Raw genomic sequence first — 20,309 nt, 5'->3', positions numbered from 1 at the left:
CAATTTGATCTCATTGAGTACTTTCAAGAACACACTCCAAAAGATATTACTAACCCTATGTTGTGGCTGACCCGTACAGAGGCTCTATAACACGTTCAAGTTTAGAGCACTAGAATATGAGAGAACTAGACTGACCGATTCCAGAACTGCTACTCCTTCCTCTCTGGGAACCTCAGTTTTCCTTTGGGGAGCTGCTCCTTCCACATTCTGGTGTAGTTTGACCCCACCTCCCAGTTCCAGGATTCACATTTTTACCGCATCTGGCTCCAAGCCCAAATTCATAACTACTATGCCATGGTGCTTGGGAAATAGATTCAGATGCTCCAGCAACACTGGTGGTTGGGGTCATTGTCAGCCATAGAAAGGACACTTCTTTATACCTAAAAACCTCCAAGGTATTACAGCTAAACCCAAAGAGACCGTGGGTTTTAGGATGTGTCCATTAGCAGTTGCTACTCTCATGCCATCAGAGATTTCCAGGAAGCATCCTGTGCAAATAATCTGCACAAGAGAAATCATTTGTCTGTTTCAGAGGGTGGTGTAATTTTCCTCTCTTTAGGAACCACCCCACACGCTGCAGTTCTCCCAGAGTACACTTCAAATCTCACACCATATATACCGCGTGTTTCTTAATGACGCCAGGGAAGCTAAGTGGCCATCTTGTCCCCCTTCTGGTTCCATGTGTTCAAAACTAGGCTTGGGTTGTCCAGGGGCTGGGTCATGTCTCGGTGACTAGCAAAGCAACATGTGCCCCAAGACAGAATTAACCTAGCAGGGAGGGGGAAGAGGAGAGGGGCGTTCTATCCACATTTATCCGTCTAGGCAGCCTCACCACTGGAAACTGAGCTCCTGGGCTCTTTAATATAGAAAACCCAGAAACCTGAAGCTCTGGGCAAGATAAGAGGCAAGAGGATGGAGCCTGAGCAGAGGGCTTATTTTACTTGAGTTGAAGTCTCTCTACATTCCCTTGGTACATGGTAGGGGAAAATGCAATGGAAAAATCTCAAAGAGATTTTGCTACCAAATTACTAGTAGGACTGATGTTGAAAAAAAATGTTATTTGGAATTGGGTAGGATTTTGGAATTTAAAGGGTTTCTTTGTCTTCTTAGTTTTGGTTATAAGGCAAGTCATTTTGCTAGTGTCACAAAAATGCAATAACTTCAGTGTAACAATTACTGTTTTTCCTCTTGACAGAACTCTCAGGCAACGGGAAGCTGCAGTGCTTAGAACAAATATTGTGGCTTACCAGAGATGACGATAGGGGTGGACAAAACTCTGCAAGAAACAGTCCCTGCCCTGAAAGCTAGGAATCTAATTTACACAAAGGCCATGGTCCGTGCTATACTTTGGAGACTTCTACAATTTTCATAGCATGATTTCATACTTTGAAAACTAATGTTTACTATTACAGTTTTCTACTTTCCAGAATCTTCTATGATTAAAAAAAAAAAAAAGTTGGGGGAGGAAGTGCAGGAACCAAATTTTCCACCCCTAGTGCCCTCCTCCCCAAAATACATATAAATGGTGGTAGCTGAGAGGTTGGAAAGTGGGGAGGGAAAAAGATAGAATGCCTCCCTTCTGCCCACATCTGTCCTTTCTTACTAGCCAATGCCTTTAAAAAGAAGTAAGAGATGCAAGGGATCCCGTGGTCTGCTCAAGGAAGGCTACCTCCCCTCAGGGCCATATTCATATTAGCATCTAAGTCAACAGCAGAGGAATCTGGCATCTGTTCTTAATTATCCTTTTTTAATTCAGAATACTAAACAGTGAGTTCAATACTCTGTCTTCTTAGTTGAACCTTAAAATACCCATGTTATTTAAACTGTCCTCCTTGAGCTCTGGAATCCAGAAAGGTTAAGTGTGCTCCCCAAAGATACATAGCAAGGGCTTAGAAATTAATCCCGGACATCTGATTTGTTTCTAACTATACATGAGTTAACAATGGCTGACTAATAGCAAACTTATTTTGAAAATGCTTGCTAGCTATTTTTCCATCACTAGAAATTACCTGGTAGTTTGCCTCATAAATATTGTATCATTATGATTCCTAATATCTCTGTCAGAGTTCTTAACTTTTATGATAATAGGCAACTTGGAAACACTTTGCCAGACATTAGGCCATAATGTACAAAATAAGTGACTTACAAATGGGCTGTAGCTATCTAAAGCATGTCTGGTAAACAAATAACTGATATTGGACAACAGTGAAAATCAAAGCTTAAGTGCTGTCTTTGTGAAATGAAATAAGGACTGCTTTCTGGTTCTTTGTCTCACTGTGGACTGCTATCCTTTTCATTATCCTTTTCATATCCTGCTTTCCTTTTCATTAAAAACAACTCCTGGAAAAATAAACCCAGGGAAAAAACTATGGGAGGCAAAAATACAAATACAGCCATTCTCTAACAATACCTATTACACTATCTGCTGAGTAGCTCTGTTAGTGTAAACAGAATGTCCAATTCCCTAAATTTTAATATTTTTAATTTCCAAAAGCAAAGTACTCCCATAAAGAATTAAGGCCATTCGTTGAGGGTGAAGACCCAGAAATAAATTACTCTCTGGGATACTACCACCCAAGTTCCAACTAAGAACAGTTTTATACAGATGAAACCAGATTAAAATAAATTTTAAGCACAACTTTGAAAAGAAGTAAAATTTTAGAGATTCAAACGTTGGGAAAATTGCAAGTAGAAGGATTAAAAAAGTTTTGCTTGGATGATGGTGAGGGATTAGGCTTTTTTATTTATTTATTTATTTATTTATTTATTTATTTATTTATTTATTTTTAATCCTTTGCCCCCACTCTACCAAAGTTTGAAGAGAGCTTAGAGAAATAGGAAATGATTTCTGAAAATTGAAGGAGCCTAAATAAAAATTTTAAATGAGAAAATATCAACTCCAAGAGTGATATCAGCAGAGAGGAATGTAGACCATATGGTAATATAGAGTTGCTCCCAAGCTTCCTCAGAGCCAAAATAAAGAGGGAAACAGAGTCATTTATAAGATTCAGCATGTCAACAAGACAGAAACAAACCAAATGTACAGGAGAATCACATTTCCTGAACCAGACCTGGGAGCATTTTTCTTGTGGCATCTCATGAAGAGGATGCAGGCTGATGCCCAACAGCATCCCTGCAGCATAGGCAACCAGGGTTCCTTCAGGCAGGTTCATCCTTCACTGTTTGCTATGGCATCAGGCAAGGCCCGACCGAGCAAGCATAATTCTAAGACAGGTCAGGTACTGTGTTTCAGAATTATATAGCACAGTGAGCTTCAACCCTGGCTAGGTATCAGAATCTCACCTGGGGAGCTTTGAAATATCCTAATCCCCAGACCACATCCTAGACCAATTTAATCAGAATCTCTGGGGATGGGTCCCAGGAGTTAGTAGTTTTTAACAACAGTTTCCTGGGCCACCTGGGTGGTTCAGTCGGTTAAGCGTCCAATTTCGGCTCAGGTCATGATCTAGCAGTTTGTGAGTCAAGCCCCACGTCGGGGCTCTGTGCTGACTGCTCAGAGCCTGGAGCCTGCTTCAAATTCTGTGTCTCCCTCTCTCTGACCCTCCCCACTTATGCTCTCCCTGTCTCTCTCTCTCTCAAGAGTAAATACTTTAAAAAATGTTCGTAATTAAAAACAGTTTTCCCAAGTGATTCCAGCATATAGCCAGGGTCATGGGGCCTTTATGATGGATGTCCTCCCTTCTTTCTCCCACTGGCACTTCCCCATTCCACTCCCCCACTGTGACGCCCAGGACAATATACAGGACTCACTGCAGCTTAGAGCTCTCATTTCTCTCCTACCTTTGCAAACAGTGGTTTTGACTGTAGCTATCTTCCTTGAAGGACCCCCTCCCAACTATCTGTGCCTTGACTATGACCTAACATCTGCTGTCAATCTTCACTGACATCATTTAATTCAAAAATGACACCAACTGTAATCTTTGGGTAGGCATGTGTCTTTGTAGTCACAGTCACACACAGATACAAATTGTGATTTTTCTTTCTTTTTTAAAATAATGTAGGACAAGTCATGCATTTTGACAGGTACTGCAGAATGACTTACTCAGTACGCACTCCATCCCTTACGTCCTCCCTCGATTTCCTCTGCCCTCTACCAGAAGGGCTGGGAAATTAACATATCTACTCAGCTTCCCATATAACTAGGGTTCATGGATCTGGTCACAGATAGAGGCAAGGTCCCCAGGAAAGACTCCTATTCCTAAATAAAAAGACAAAGCTTCATGAAGAGAAAGGTTTTGCTTGACTCCCTTCTTCCTGTCTGGAAGCAGCCAACTTTAAATTATATGGATGAAAGGAGCTCACTAAGCATGGGAAGTGAGGACATGGGAGCAATAGCACCAGCCCTGGACTGCCTATCCTGAGACTTCTTATTACATAAGAAAAGTGAACCCGCGTTGGGTATTAAGCTACTGTAGTCAAGTTTCCACTGCATACAATCACATGAAACCCCAGGCAACACATGTATGGTACCACTGAACAAGGTGTACTAGAATAGTGTTTTTCAAAGAAGTTACAGTCCCATATTGAATCAACCTTAAATATATAGATGTAGACATGGAGATAGATGGTAGATAGATAGATACAGATTTCATTTCAGTAGAAATGAAGGGTGTCACTAATCTACCCAATTTCTCCTCATCCTCTACAAGTTAACACAGTTGTGGCTTTTTCTCTGCTGCAAGAATTAACAAAGAATAGGGAGGTTTTTCTTGTCCAAGGTTCATAGGGAAGATGAGTTCAATTGTACAAGATGGATAGGGACCCCAAGAGTTAGAGGAGGTAGATGAGGCCCAATCCAGGGGACAGAAGGGTTCCCTCAAAGCAAGATGGGAGGCAGAGGATGTGACAAGTTCCTCAAGTGATTAAGACCTGTGTTCCCACAGGGAGACCACGTAGTGGACAGGTGGTAAAGACCACGACCTTGACAGTTAGCAGGGTGAACCATGTGTGGCCTGAGGTGGGTGAGGGAAAACTGTGAAGGCAGCTCTGTGGGTCGCCCTATCCAGCACTGCTTGACAATGCTGGACAGCATCCCACTTAGTAGAAGCCTCATTGGAAAGATTAAGGCCACCGTGAGCTAGGACTGTGGTGTTTCAAGGTTTCCTGGCACCACTTAAATTCTCAGATGCTTGTTAACTCATTAGAGGTAGAGGAAGCCATCCAAAATAACCGATACTGGACTCATTTTGATAAAAAGAGAACTTTAGAATTCATATGGCTGGGGGGGAAAAAACCACAAAGAATTGTGAGAGCTGATGGTTCTTAGAGCTTCATGTTGGAGAATTCATTCTTATTGCCCAGCCCATTGTTTAAAGAGCTGTTCGTTCTACATTATAATCATTGGGAGCAACCCAGTCACTAAGGATTGTATTTATCAGAAGATAATTAAACCTTGGAGAAAAGGCTCATATTTGGTTTTGATCAAACTAGAGAAAAGGAGTGAGGAAGCCAGTTGCCCCTTCTGGGAAGGCTTTAGTATCATCAAACTGGGGGGTGGAAGGGACTCTTGAAGATCATCTGCTCCACTACTCATGTGATGCTAAAATCCTCTCCCCAGCACCCCAGCATTGCACCTCGAACTCTGACTTGAGCACGCCTTCAGCATACAAGGCACTATGTGGGTACAGTGTCACAAACGGGATGCGAGGGCAGAGCCTCAAAATGAAAAAGTGAGAAATGAGTACATAAACGTTTGTAACAACACTCAGTTTTCGTGGAAAGTGGGGTGATAAAACAGGGTAAAGTCTCAACAAGGGTCTACAACGCGGGTCTCCAGGGGGATGGGAGTCAATGAGAAACTGTTCAAAGGAGACTCAGGGAAAATTTTGGTAGAGTGAGAACAGACTCCACCAGTTGTACAACTTTGCTGTGAACCCAAGTGGCAGGGGAGGTCACAGAAAGGTGTTACTCAGGTGAGAAAAGGAAAAGGAAAAAGATACATATGTATATGTACATGTATATGTACATGTATATGTATATGTATATGTATATGTATGTATATACGTATATGTACGTACGTATATGTACATGTATATGTATATGTATATGTATACGTATATGTATGTATATACGTATATGTATGTACGTATATGTATATGTATATGTATATGTATATGTATATGTATATGTATATGTATACATATATCTTTACAATTCAAATCCTACTTCCTACTCTGCTCTGTAATATTCATTTTCCCCAGGAAGATTAGTGCATTTCATCTGGAGTTCTGAAGCCATTAAGAATGCACTCAAATTCTTCCACCACCTTTGTCCAGCAATAAACATCACTGAGCCCAGCAGCAGCCAGCTCTTCTAGCAGTATGTGAGGGACTATTGGGGGAATTTGAAAATTTTATGGTCTGAAAAGTGGGCCTTAGCACTTTAGCTTTTATTCTCTCAGAGAGCTTATAAATCCCTCTTCATTTAGCAGTTTTCATGAAAATGACAGCTTTTGTTAGTCAGGCTAAAGTGAGATTAGAAATAAAAATTTTAACCATTAATCCTCACTGATTAAAGTGAGACCAGAAATCAAATTGTTACCAACTGTGTGCTAATTTCAGCTTAATTCTTTGGCAAGAGGCTTTGGAAATTTTCAACTCGCCGTGCTAATTCACAATGCCTTACTACTGATGGCAGAAAGTCAAGGTCTCCTTTCCTCCTGGGTCCAGGGTGTGAACAATGACTATTTCAAAATCAGTCCAATAAAATATAAACATTAAATTCTTAGCTATGTTGTTTCTCAGCCATCACTTTCCACACCACTCTCTCCTCCTACTCACCACCAACCTTCCCCCCACTCCACCAACAGCTATGAAAAAATATCTCCCCAGAGACTAGAGAATCACAGCTGAATGGCTGGCCTTTCCGCATCAAACAGAATGCCTGCAGCATCAAAGCAGGTGTCACCCCCCACACAAGCCGTTTCTATTACACACAGTGCTGGGAGGGAAGGAAAATCTTCATGCCAATAAGCCACATCAATTCATCAATCAAAATGAATTCATGCGCTAATTAAACTAGCAAAAATTTAAAAAGGCATTTGTGTTACAGACATGAGAGTGGGGTGGGGAGGGAGATGGGAGTTAAAATTCCAGGGAAGTGAAAACTTGACAGACACGGTACCACATAGAAAAGGCAGTAAATACATGGCTGGAATTAATTGCAAGCCTTTCCTTAACTTAAAAATAATAAACAAACAAACAAACATTCACACATACCAACAACGGGGGGGGGGGGTGTGCAAATATTTTCCTGGTTGGGCCAAAACTGACATTAGCAGGGGTGTCCTCTGTATTGTGCACATTGGGAAAACCTGTGAGCAAAGTAAAACTCTATCCCTCTTTCTTCATGTCCACTTGTCCCTTAATACTGAACATCCTTCCTACTCTTTTTGATGACTTGGCAGGGCTACAAAGTACAGTTACATGGTTAGTGCACTGCACAAAAGCCTAGAGCTGAGGGAAGAATGCAGCCGAAATCCAGTCCATGCTCTGACAGCAAAGTCACATGCTCTGGCATGGAGTTGCTGTCATTAGGAAGCAGTGCCTTTTTCCTCACACAAAGTGCCCTCTGCTTGTGCACCCAGAGGGCTGTGACCCCACAGAAGCCAGGGGAGGTCCTGGTCCTTGCTTTTATTTACCTCTTGTCTCCTGTTTCTCCTGTTTCTGTTTCCTCCCTCTGAAGCTTTGAACTGAACACTTCTTCAGCTGTTTCAGCATATCATAAATATCTGAACAAAGAAAAAAAAAACTCAATTATCCATCCAAGTGTTTCATCTATATGACACCAAGTACCCACGTATAGGGGAAACATCTTAATGCTTAGTATTGTGTAGACAAAACATCTGGTTGATCAACTTAGTTCATGTTTCTCTCAGATTCTTGAGTACCATAGAAATGCTCTCATACCCACTCACAGGCCGGATTCTCCATTGTAGAGTGCAAACTAGATTTTCTAGGCTCAAAGAGTCCAATTCAGTATAGTGGAGGCCTGAGAGATAATAAAGGGACAAGGGGGCCGTTTTCCTCTTCACACTAAATAAGTAACATTTAGCCCACTTAGCGAAATATTACGGGAAGAGAACTTTTCATCTTTAGTCCAATTGTTCTGATGCTTCATTTGACAAGATTCTTTCACCGTCTCTTATCTGTGTTGCATTCGGAGGAGAAAAACTTTAATATTTGCTTCAAATATCTCAATTTTATAAAGGCAGGTTCATCTGTTTCTTTGAAAGCTTGCTCTTGAAAAACAGGAGTCCAGTGGCATGGGCTTCCTGAAGTTAGTACTGGGGCAAATAAATTGGCCCAATCTCAGCTATCTTTGCTCGAAATGACGGAGAAAAACGGTTCGAATATATCAGTCCTGTCATCTGAATCTAGCCTCCTGGCCAGGGCACTCTATAGCATCCCGGCGAGGTAAATGGCGAATGGCGAGGTAAATGGCGAATGGCGAGGTGAATGGCGAATGTCATTCTCCTAGTTTCCCAAAAAAGAGAAGCAGTTGAGTGAAACGCCAGGCCCGTGGTCAGACAGTGAGTCAACAGCATACGGGCGAACTTTCCAGATCTTCCCAGAATTGGCCCCAAGCCTTGGTGCACAAGGGGTGAAAACTAAAACTCCTTTTCTTCTCCCCAAGGCAGACCGTGAAACTGTAAAGATGAGCTGGCATTTTGTTTTATTTTGTGTAATAAACTGTTCTTTTCACAGCAGTTGGCCCTGGGGGGGTTTCAAATAGCACTGCTTGGCTGCAGCTGTGGGTGTGGCCCGGCTCAGTCCAAAGGCAACTTGGAGACCACAGCTGTGTCAGGCCGAGCGGGATCTTAAACCTCCCATCTGGGCTGCACACTTTCAAGTTCACCACCCCCCCACCCCCCAAAAAACAAGTGGAGTCATTTTCACAAGCCAGAACCCCGCAGATGGGAGGTTCTGCTCTTCCTCCGCCGGTGGTTACTTGGGGGGGGGGGGGCACCTCCGATACCCCCAGACACTGACCCCCACAGGCTGCTCGGGACAGTTTCTGAACCGTCCCCGGGGCCATCCCTTCGCTAGCCACGAGAACCCTCCGCAGGGGCGTTGGTAACAGCGGTCAGCATTTTCAAAGGGGTTACCGGGTGGGAGGGGTTTTCTGTTTGGTGTTTCGATTTTTTTTATTTATTTTTTTTTTCCCATGACTCTTTCTCGGGCTCTCACAGCCCGCTCTGACAAGTGGCATGCGTGCCTCGATCCGGTAGATTCTGACACCCTTCCAGAAAAAAAAAAAAAAAAAAAAAATCTTCAAGGGTTTCCTTTGAGCCCCCGCTTCCAGCTCCAGCAAATAAATGACAAAGTGACCCCTCCGCCGGCAGCGCCCAAACGCAGGGACGGAAGCGCGAACTCTGAACCCCTTCCAATCCCCTAAGTGACGGGAATCACTCACTTCTTTGTCTCACTGAGGAAACTATGTGGGCTCGTGAATGGCTTCTTTTCTGACTGGATTACAAGTACGTCAGAACCGGCACCGTCTGGGAGGGCGGCGAGCGAAAACGCAGCGCCCGGCGCACGTCTGGGCGGCGGGGGTCGCCGCGGCGTCCTCGGGCCGGCAGAGAAAGCCCTGGAAGGCCGCGCCGGGCCGCGGGAGGAGCCGCCGCCAGGGGGAGCGCCGCGAGCCCGCCGGCCTTTGTTCGCGCCGCGGCGCCGGGGGAGCGCGGGCGGCTGCCGGGAAGGGCGGGGGGGACGCGCCCGGGCCCTCGGCGGTGGGAAGGACCCGCGTCTTTGGCAGTCCGAGTCGCGTTCGGGCTTTCTCGGCGGGCACTCTCGCTGTCTGGGGCTGGGCGCCTCCCCGCGCTCCCACACGCCCGGCCTTCGACGCGGTCCCGTCCCTCCTGGCCGGCGGCGTCCCGCTGCGCGCGTAGGGGATGGGGACGGGGACGCACCGGGGGTGCAGACGGAGCGGGCGGGAGACGCCAAACAAAGCCTGGGGAGAGCGCGAGCGAGAGGGGGTTATAGAGGGGGTGGGGCAGCGTGTGTGCGGGTGGGGTGGGGGGTAGGGGGAGAGAGAGAGAGAGAAACAGACAATAGAACTAGAGAGCAAGAGGAGGGAGAAAGGGCAGCTCAACGCAGCAAGTCTAAGCTGAACGCAGTCCCCTGGGAGAGGCACTGTCCTTCAGAGGGTCCCTGCCGTTGGGTGGTTGTGGACTGGTAAAGAAGAGTGAGCCACTCATTTCAGCAGCAGACAGATGGGTCTGTAGGTATAACTAACGTGACAGATAGGCAGGCGCTGGTCTTCCCAGGGATCCTCCTTCCTGGGGAAAGGAGCCAACACTTCCCTCAGAGGGTTGCAATAGCTTGTCTGTGGAGTGTCAGGCTATCCCAGAAGAGATTCCGTGATCAAAGGCTTGGGAAAAGTGATAAGAACACAGTTGTTTTTCCCAGCTAGCAACGCTGAGCAAGTTCCTGGGACCATGGCCACTTTCTTCACTTGTCATGCTTTCTTCCTCTCCGTTTCAGCCAGACTGCCCAGTATTCCTATAGAATTGTAAAGCCTGTGCCCTTCTACAGTCAGAGCCAATTCTGGACATTTGCTGATGACACCAAAGAGGGGAAGACTGACCGTGACCCTGGGAATAAAGGTCACCAAGAACATTTTCAGCCCTACTTCCCTTAGTCTGGAAGTGGAGGAGAAGCAATAGGAGTCTGGTCACTCGGGTTTTAAACACTAGCTTTGAGTTGTAAACTCCGTTCAGGGAACAGTAGGAAATGGTGCAGGTGCTTGGTTAGTTCATTTCATTTTACCTACGTTGAGCCCCTTAACTCCTAAAACAAACCATTTCTTTCATACGAGCATGGGTGCGTTACTTGGTCTTCTTTTCCTCATTCGTAAAATTGAAGGATTGGATCAAGGTACCTTCCAGTTCCAAAATTAGAACAGGTATCTCTGTTCAGGAATTTGCAGAGGAACGTTCCTTATTTAAACATAGGATGCAATCATGGGGTGAAGAACACGAAATACAAATTTTTAAAGGGAGAGAGTAAAGTAACACAGCATTTAATCCAGCTGAATCTCCATTTCCAAATTTTGTATTTCTAATGTTGATAATTCACTGTTACATGAGGTCACATCTAAAACAGTTAATGTCCCTAAGTGAGAAGGCAATGTCACCTCTGAGACCCAGCATGGAAATCAACCAGGGAGAACTATGGGGGGAGATCATTTGCTGTTCAAGAGGAAACCATTTTCCTGCACTAAGAAGAGGCTCTTAGACTTTAGAATCCTTGGGTTTTCTAGTAACAAACCCTGCCAGGATGTAGCTGATTTTTCTGAGCCTCTAATTTTTTTGTTCGTGTTTTGTCCTCTTTTCACTGTTGTGTTAGTTTTGGAGTTTGAGGACAACAGACAGACACAAACCCAACTTTGTGGCAAGACCACTTCTCAGTTACGCACATCAAATTTTAACAGTTGTGAGAATGTCCGCGATTAAGGCTGTTTCACCTAATGTTTGTCTAAGTTGAGAAGGTTCCAGTGATGAAATTTAAAGTCTGTGGCTAATGAGGAACACAGGTTTTTTTTTAAACTTCATGTTTAGAGGGCAGTTCTTTAGCCTCTCTGTTGGAACTATGACAATGTGGGTCTGATAAAATATGACTTGGTTTGAAACTATCAAATAGCATTATAAAAATGTTTGGACTAGATTTAGGTCTCCTCAAAGGTGGCAGATTGATAGAGCATGGATAAAGCAAGTCAGCTTCCAGGAATGATTGCTTCGTGAGAAACTGGGCCCTTCTTTCTCCGGAGTGACATGACATTCCCAGACAACGTCTTAACTTGCAGAGTCCTCAAAGCGCGAATCCCAGCTTCCTTCCCTGCTGAGAAGCCTCTCGCAGGAGTGGAAATTTCTCTAGGAATTCTGTAATGGAATGGTACCTTGCTGAAGCTAGGGGTCACCAGGTCATTGCATTCTAATCAGCCAGAAGCCAGCAAGGCCATCACCATAGCTAAAACCTCCAGAACAAGCCTGTGAAATATGTTCTCTGAGCTCTCTGATCTCCTAGTTCGACCACCTCCATAAGTGGTTTCCCTCCCAGTCCCGCCAGGTTCTCACGTGGACCATAGCCCCACCCGATGGCAGGGCCTCATGGTCCCACTCAGTCTGTTCCCCCTTCCTCCATCCTCTTACCTCACCGCCCTTCTAGGTACAGTTGCATCTCATTTGTGTGACTGGTGCACCTAAGGCTAGTGGCTCTGTAAAGCAGGAGAGGGTCTGTCATCATTCCAGAAGAGCAGCTAATAATTCTGGACAAAGTATTTTGACTGTAAGTGTTGATTGATCCCAAATCATTTAAGTATTGCTTCTTCAAAATACCATAGGTTGTTTTTGACTCAAGACTTTTATGGCTAAGACAAAGAACAAAGTTTTAGCTGAGACAAATAAACCTGCACTATGGATAGCTCTCTAAATAGATCATTTACATATATATGCATGTGTTCATACATGCATGTAAAGCTCCAGTTAGAGTTTTTCCTATGCTTGGTATCTTAACTACCTCCATATCTGGGCCCTCTAGCACATACTAGTCAAAGGAAACAATATCAGTCTTGTTCACCTTCTTCACCATTAGGGGATGGTCTTCTTCCGCATTTTTTGCTGATCAACTAATTACAAGAAGCTCTGTGCCGACATGTTCTGAGCTCAGATTTTACAGAGCAGTCACTCTTTCTTCTCTCTCTGCACCCCCCCCCCCTTTCTGCAGTGGTGGGAGGGATTTTACCAACTATGTTGGCTTTTTACCAAATAGAATAATCTATGGACTAAGCGCCTTACCCACCCTTCAGAAGCCAATCCCCCATAGTTAGTTCCCGGGTGGACTATTAAATGTCCCTTCTCTTCCTTGCTCCCGTGGTTGCCGCTGTGGAGCAGTAGCCACCTCACCGGGAAATTGTTGGCTCCTCACATCACACTGGTTTCTGAAAAGCTCGATGAGTATCTTACCAGCAGGCCCAAAGTCAGGAGCCACAGCATCAGCCAGACCACGTGACTGCCCCTTCAAGCCGGCCTCAATCACTTTTCTTTGCACAAGGAAGCAAAAGCATCTGCTGCACCTTCTGACTGGCCAACAAGTATCCCTCATTTGCATAAAAGTGAAATCAGCCCACAGATGTCGATTGCAAGCATTCTTAGCAGAGCACTCTGCTAGGCACTAAGGAACCAGATACTGGAGGGGGGAAGGTTTGCTAAGAACACTGCAGAATTTCTGAAAATAGCTACAGGAAGAGGAGAAAGCTCCCGGAGGCCAAGCTGCAGCGAATCCTGGAAAGCAGTGCTTGACACCGGAGGTCCAGTCGGCCAAACGGCTTCAGCAGAGCAGCATATTTTTACAGAGTTCATTTAAACCATTATGTCGTGTACGTTCTCTTTTTTTTAAAATGATACATCACTGCTGACAGTTGGCATGTACTGTTTTCATAGCTTAGCCTTTATAAATATTACGAGCACATATCACAGCAGTATTGTTATAACGAGTTACAATGATGTGTTCTTTGAGAGAGTGCCAATGACTGGTTTATATCCTTGGTGATGCTGCAGCATCATAATAAATGTGGTATAAATCTTTTCCAAGGTTCAGCAGTTCTTTTGAGCCAAGAACACTACATGTGGGTTGTTGGATTCCCCGTGTCGCCCCCAACCTTTGAAACCCCTGCTTCCTCAATGCTTTGATATATAGTTCCCAATTTTGAGGATGTTAATATGGTCAGTGATCTAACCACACTCCTTTAATAGAGGGCGGCCTTTATTATAATCTGGAAATAATTTTCATCTAAACATCACCAACAGCCAAACATAATAAAATATGTATAAGTCAAGTAACATTACCCAGAGGCCGCATGGGCTTTAGCAGAGTCAGCCCCGGCTGCTCTACAGCCATGGGACTCGGGGAGGCAGGGAGGGAGGGGGCATCTCTGTTTGCTGTCACAGGGTGCTGTCATCGTTGGGGGCAAATGGGAGAAAGCAGTCACCCTCTACTAAGATGGCTCTGTTACCGCAAAGGTAGGCCAGCAGGTTTTCTCGGGGAACATCAGGACCCAAAGCAAGGGGCTAAGGCAGTGAAATAAGCACCATGCTAGAGGCAGGGGCTGGCGGCGTTCATCCCTTCCGGTCATGAACTCACTTCGTTGATTCGGCCAGGGGGCCTGGTCTTTGGTCTTGGTTCCCTTCTTTCTACCATATGGGACCAGGGTAAGGACAGAGAAATATAGAATTTTAATAGTGCCGGGGCACCTGCGTGGCTCAGTCAGTTAAGCATCTGACTTCGGCTCAGGTCATGATCTTGTGGTTCATGAGTTCAAGTCCCCCATCGGGCTCTGGGCTGACAGTTCAGAGCCTGGAACCTGCTTCAGATTCTGTGTCTCCTTCTCTTTGCCCCTCTCCGCTCACACACTCTCTCTCTCTCTCTCTCTCTCTCTCTCTCTCTCTCAAAAATAAACATTAGAAATAATAATAATAATAATAAAAACAATGTCTCCAAGTCCACATTCACTATGTCAGGGCCATTCTGGGTAAGACGGCCACAGCCCTGACTTCTCACATTGCCTGAGTCACTCCCTATAGAAGGACACCATCTCTGGCCCTCAAGTACCTGAATCCTGTCCATGAGAACAGGTCCCACATACACTGGTCCCTTCCAAGTAGGGTGCATTAGAATGATTAGTTGGAATTGTAGGTATACTGAAAACTAAACAACTGAACCCTGAGTGATTAAATCTTCATTTCACCCTGCTAATTGTATACATGGGCCAAGAGCTGCCTTCAGATAATCACGCTCAACAGAAATTGGCTGTGGAAATGGAATTGATCTATAAGCAGCTGTCCCAAGCTTGAGGTGGTAATTCTTTTGCAAAACGTTAATATATTCTGTATCATCGATGAAACCACACCTGAGTCAGAACAAATGCAATAGGGTGTTTTAGGGGAAAGTATAACAACGCCAGAGGGGAAACTCCCTGTAAGGTACGGGCTTCATTCAGGCTCTAAATCACCTCCGTTCCTGAGTCGGCTGGGGTGACTTCATTACCTTTTCCTGTGAATTATTAATACCAGAAACACTGAGCCTTGAGGCAACGGTTGGGAAAAACTCTATGCATGGAGGAAATGAACCCCACCTATTTTCAAGGGCTTCTCCTTTTCTTTCCTGGAATTTCCTCAGTCCCCCCATCGCCCCAAGTTTCTTAAGTGTTTGTGTGTTTGAAATAGCTGCCACCTGACTCAGAGCATGTAGTGCTATTGCTTGAGTTTGCTTATTCTTTCAGGAATATCTTTTTGAAAGAGAAACCTAGTTCGTCTAACTTTTTGGCAGTGCATGTCCCAAGTCCCAAGTGATCTATGGGGATGTGAGTTCTGAAGAAATTCTCTGTCTGCTTTTTGCTTTGCTGGGAAAATAAGCTGATAGGTGAAAAATGACTTCCATCAGTGGACCCCTCCTATTGCCACAGTAACCTGTAATCTCAAAAGACAGTTGCTCCTATCTGGGGAGCCAGGACTCCTGCTCCCACTATACCAGTCTCCTAGGTTTTATTCCCCATCCTTCCCAACCCTTGGTGTGGCCAGCACTCTCCCCTTAGACTCCTCCCCCTCTCTCCCTGATCCCCTGGAGCCACTTGGTCTCAGGACCTCTCACTTGCCCTCTTGCCCTCACACCTGTCCTCTCTCCACAGATACCTCCCTCGACTGTCCAGACATTGTGACAGCATCTTGTTCAAAATTAATTTTATTATAATCCACATCCCCCAGCCCCTCTCTCAGCACTGGACCTAGAGGGGAAACTAAGTAAAATCTGAAAGATTAAGTCAAAAGTAAATCTTGCATGCGTGTGCAGTTCTTAATGCCCTAAATACATAGACCAAAGAAGACTTGGAAAATTGGAGATAGGAAGAAAACTGTGGACATTTTTTGGACCATAATTTCCGAAGTAAACCTATTTCAGAAGAAAACTGTGACAAGTCACTGACCCTTGGTTCAAAGTGGACTTCTAAGCCTGAGAAAGATGCATTGACTGAGTGGGGGAAAGAAGGTTCACGAGGCTTCTGGAACCTTAACCGTGTCTCAACCTCTTGAGGAATTAGGGATAAATGAAATCAGAAACATGTGGAATATATTTCCCTTTAAATACATTTGAGGCTAGAAATTAAGGGGAAAGTGTTCAGCTAAAGTTATTTAGGGTTTGGCTTTACCCACAACATCTGAAAAATAGTTCAAGATGTTAGATGAACCCAAAGTGCAACCACGTTCACCTTCTACTGAAAACAGAGTGTGTGTAGCAGCTGAGGGGAGACATGTTTAATGTCAAGTTAATAAAAGGAGAAAAAGGTATGTTGGAGCTGAAAGGAGGAGGGAATGTTCAAATATGCACAGAAAAAAAAATTGTTAAAGCTAGAGGGGCTTTGGCCAGAGACAACGGGCAAAGGGATCTGAAGCCTTAGTACTGTTTCTGCCACATGCACCTCCCTGGGGACATAGGGTTCACTTAGCAAACAGTGTTTTTCATGAGACTCTCTTTTGTCATATGATTTTCCGTCAAAAGTTGAAGCTATTGCACCTTGATCATAACAGAGGTGTCTTATAAGCACCAAAGGTAAGTTTGAATGTGACTGGCTTTTAGCTAGATGTCTTAAAAGAACTGGTGGGTTTTTATGCCCGAGTGGTTGAACTCTTGGATGCCCTGACACTCAGTAAGTCAGGACCACAGTGGGCTACTGTATAAGAGGGAGAGCCTGAGACTTGTCTAGAACTACCTACAGCAGCAGAACAGGCTCTTAGTCTATGGGTCTGCTGTTGTCTCTTCTGGGACCCAATGGATGGTACAGCTGTCACTACATTGGACACAGAAGGACCGGCTTTCTTTAAAGCCTACAGTCTACACATCTGCCACCATTTCTGCTGTGCCCCCTCGGTCTGGATTGATGGAATTGATGGCCCTGAAGTCCCCTTTTGAGCCAGCGATCATCCTCTTTCTTTTCTCACTGGACCTCAAGACAAGAGACAGCAATAAACTTGACTTGCACCCTATTAATACTTGTGGAGTCTGGGACTGTCTGCAAAGGGAGAAAAACTTGCTTCTTGCTCCACCTATAAAAAACTAGAAAAGAAGCCTTAAATCAGACTAAAAATCTTGATAAAACTTAGAGATGGAAGAATAGGACCAAAAGATTATGTCTCAGAGGATGCCTCCGGAATTTGGGGACACGAATTTGGCCAAGTCTATGAACATCTTTTTATTTCAATTTTCCCGTCTGCGAAATAATAGGATAACAATGGCTGCTCTGTTGATTTCATAAAGGGATTGTTATATGAGCAAATGAGATTAAACGTGTATCGGTGCTTTGAACGACACGAAGTACCCTCCAGCACTCCACACCTCTCTTCTGAGCTCTGAGTGGCCTGACACTTTTACCTGAATGTTCTACTGGTATCTCACACTTGACATGTCCAAAATGGATCTCTTGATCTTCTCCTACAAATTGCCACCGATTTCAACCTTCTCATTTCTGCATATGACTCCACCACCCAAGCAAAGGTTGAAACCAGAAGCTGGGGAGTTTTCCCTGATGCCTCCCTCTGCCTCCTACTGCCAATTCACCATGTCCTATTGATTCAGCTCCATTTTTCTGGAATTTGGGCACTCCTCTAGCCCAGGTTCTATCCCCCTCACCTCAACCACTGCCAAAGGTAGCTATTAGTCTCCCTGTTTCCTCTCCACCCCTATGCCCTCCCTCTTCCATCTCTCCCCACCCACTCCCCTGCAGAGTCTGTTCACCTCACTGCTGCCAGAGCAGTCTTTCAAATTTGATCCCGTCACTCTCCTGCTCCAAACGATTCAGGCTTTTCTGCCTCCCAGGAACCTGAAGAAAAATTCAAGGACATAGGAATTGAAAGAAGCCTCCACTATGCTGGGACTTAGAATGTGTGACTTACCAAGGCCTTTTGCTGGGAGACACAGGTGCAGAGCTAATATATCTTCAACACTTCCCTCTCCACAAGTGCTCTGACTGAGGCCTGACAACTGGGTCTCCCCAGCCGGAAGTTCTCACTGGTCACGCCAACAAATAGGTACCCCATTGAGGGGATGTGTGTGTGTGTGTGTGTGTGTGTGTGTGTGTGTGTGTGTCTGCTTATTTCTGCAACTTTTGTGCCTACCATCTGTTTACCAGCTGTAATTTCAGGAAGGAAAGAGGGGAGGGAATGAAGGATAATGAATTTAATAACAAGATGAGTTCTTTTCCATTTGTATTCCCTATGGATAATAAGTATTTTTTACTTATTAATGGTCTAAAATTTTCTTTCTAGATTTTGAGGATTTTCTTGATGTCCTAAAAATGTTAAATTTGGGAAAACCTCACACTATTTTACTAAGCACCTGAGAAGTTTCTGGAAAACAAATGGGTTTACAATTTGGAATACAAGCAACTCATAACATCCATGTGCAAAATCTTGGCTCGGTAGATCATCTAAGACAAAATTTTAATTTAAAACTGACTTCCTCAGCCACCCCTTATTAGTGATTTGTACTCAAGAAAGATAAACTAATTTTAACATTTTCCCCAAATGAAATATATTTTAAAAAGATTAATTCACCACCAGAAATATTCTCTAAAGTTTTGGAAAGCTAAACATAAATGCTTTCTGAGCTATCTGTTGTTTGAAATTATTGAGTCAGACTTTTAATGCTTTTGGCCAAAAGCCATTTCAAAATGTTCAGAGTAAAAATTAAGTATAGTGTAATTTTGAGGATAAGTCATGTATTTTAAACAGAACAGAGCTAAAATATTTCTAAGCCTTCATAGTTTTTATTTTCAATTATCTGCACTTGTATTCTAATCCAGAAACCCAAATGATCAAGGGTAACTGACCATATTTAAATTTTTGATGGCACCTTTTCTCAGCCATCAAGTGTCAAGTATGATTAATCTGAGATGCGGAGGAGTGAGGTGGTTTGGACAAAGTCGCACATGCGTAGTGTAAGGAAACGGTATGGGTGTCGTGAGTCTTAGAACCCTGTCCCTTCCTCTCTGCCTGCCACGTCCCTAATCATCAGCTGTGTCATCCAATTTCTCAGATGTTCAACTGCAAAGTGAGAATACAAAGGCAGGCGGTTACTCAAAAGTGCTTTCCACGTTCTGAAACACCTGATCCAAGCTTCTGTGATTTAACACACCGAATCATTTGTAATGGGGAGAATCTTCAAGTGAATCCATTTAAGGCAGAAACTAAAAATGTCAGAGCCTGGGTAAGGTTTGAATGAGACTTGACTTTGAAAAACAAAACTAAAAATTATTAAAAGAGGTTAACTTCATCATATTTTAAGTTGGGAGTTATAATTGCATAAATTACTTTTTAGAACCAAGAATGAAACACACGGGAGATTTTCTTCACATGATTTTTCTACCAAATTTATGACAGTATAATACCACATTGTGATATTCATTACTCTCATAAAAATAGTAAAATATTTTAGAACTTCATTATTTTCTCAGGGGCCCTCTGACTCATTTGATTTTCAAACATCTCTGATGAATTACTACCCCATCAACATTCCTCTTGATTTTTTTCCCCTTTTACTTACAGCTAATTTTTCTATTTCTTCCATTCCCATCTGTCAGTAGCTTTGTGTGTGATTCACACAATTGTCAACATCGTTGTATCAACTTCACGAAATCCCGCATCTTTTACAAGACTTGCAACTTCACTTTGCAGTAGATTTATATTATTTTGTCAAAGGAATTGGCAAGTCTAGCATGAAATGGGAAAGACACCTTTAAGTGATGGCTAATTTTATAAATAAATGAATAACATTAATGAACATTTTGACGTTATGGTAACTTTTGCTCCCGTGTGCTTTTTTTAATGAAAGGGACACACCGAGATAATAAGGCAGTCTTGTATTTGTGAGTTCCGGAATCTATCTCTCTTTTTGTTTATACAAAGCCATCTTATACAAAACTCGAAGATGTTTTCCTGATTCCTGACCCCTAGGAAAATTCCTATGAGAAAATACTACATTTAGAAACACAGTACTAATACTATTGGAACCCTCCTCATTTGAATAATTAAGAAATGGAAAGCCTGGACAAAATAATGCTGCATCAACTCTAAAACAGTTGTTTGCTATAACAGCTCATAGCAAAATTGTGATAACTGCCTTCACAGGATATTTCACAGCGAGAAATATTTCTTTTTAAAAATATTCTTGGTGGCAGAATCCGTGATATCTTCACGTGAAAGGCCATTTATCAGGTAATAAGGTGGCAGATCACCTTACAAG

General features: G+C 43.7%; 1 long non-coding RNA gene across 1 annotated transcript in view; it reads right to left on the bottom strand.

Moving 5' to 3' along the window:
- The window catches only part of LOC123379181, a 93,582-nt gene extending 83,677 nt beyond the window's left edge, over nt 1-9,905 (bottom strand). Inside the window, exons 1-2 of the long non-coding RNA XR_006583335.1 lie at nt 9,436-9,905; nt 7,661-7,750 (exon numbers count right to left, since the gene is read on the bottom strand). This is a non-coding gene — a long non-coding RNA (uncharacterized LOC123379181). The remainder of the gene's footprint in view (nt 1-7,660; nt 7,751-9,435) is intronic.
- Nucleotides 9,906-20,309: the final 10,404 nt, after the last annotated feature.

This window comes from Felis catus, chromosome C1, assembly GCF_018350175.1.
Source record: "Felis catus isolate Fca126 chromosome C1, F.catus_Fca126_mat1.0, whole genome shotgun sequence".
Classification (NCBI taxonomy): domain Eukaryota; kingdom Metazoa; phylum Chordata; class Mammalia; order Carnivora; family Felidae; genus Felis; species Felis catus.
This window is presented reverse-complemented; position numbering and strand designations above follow the sequence as displayed.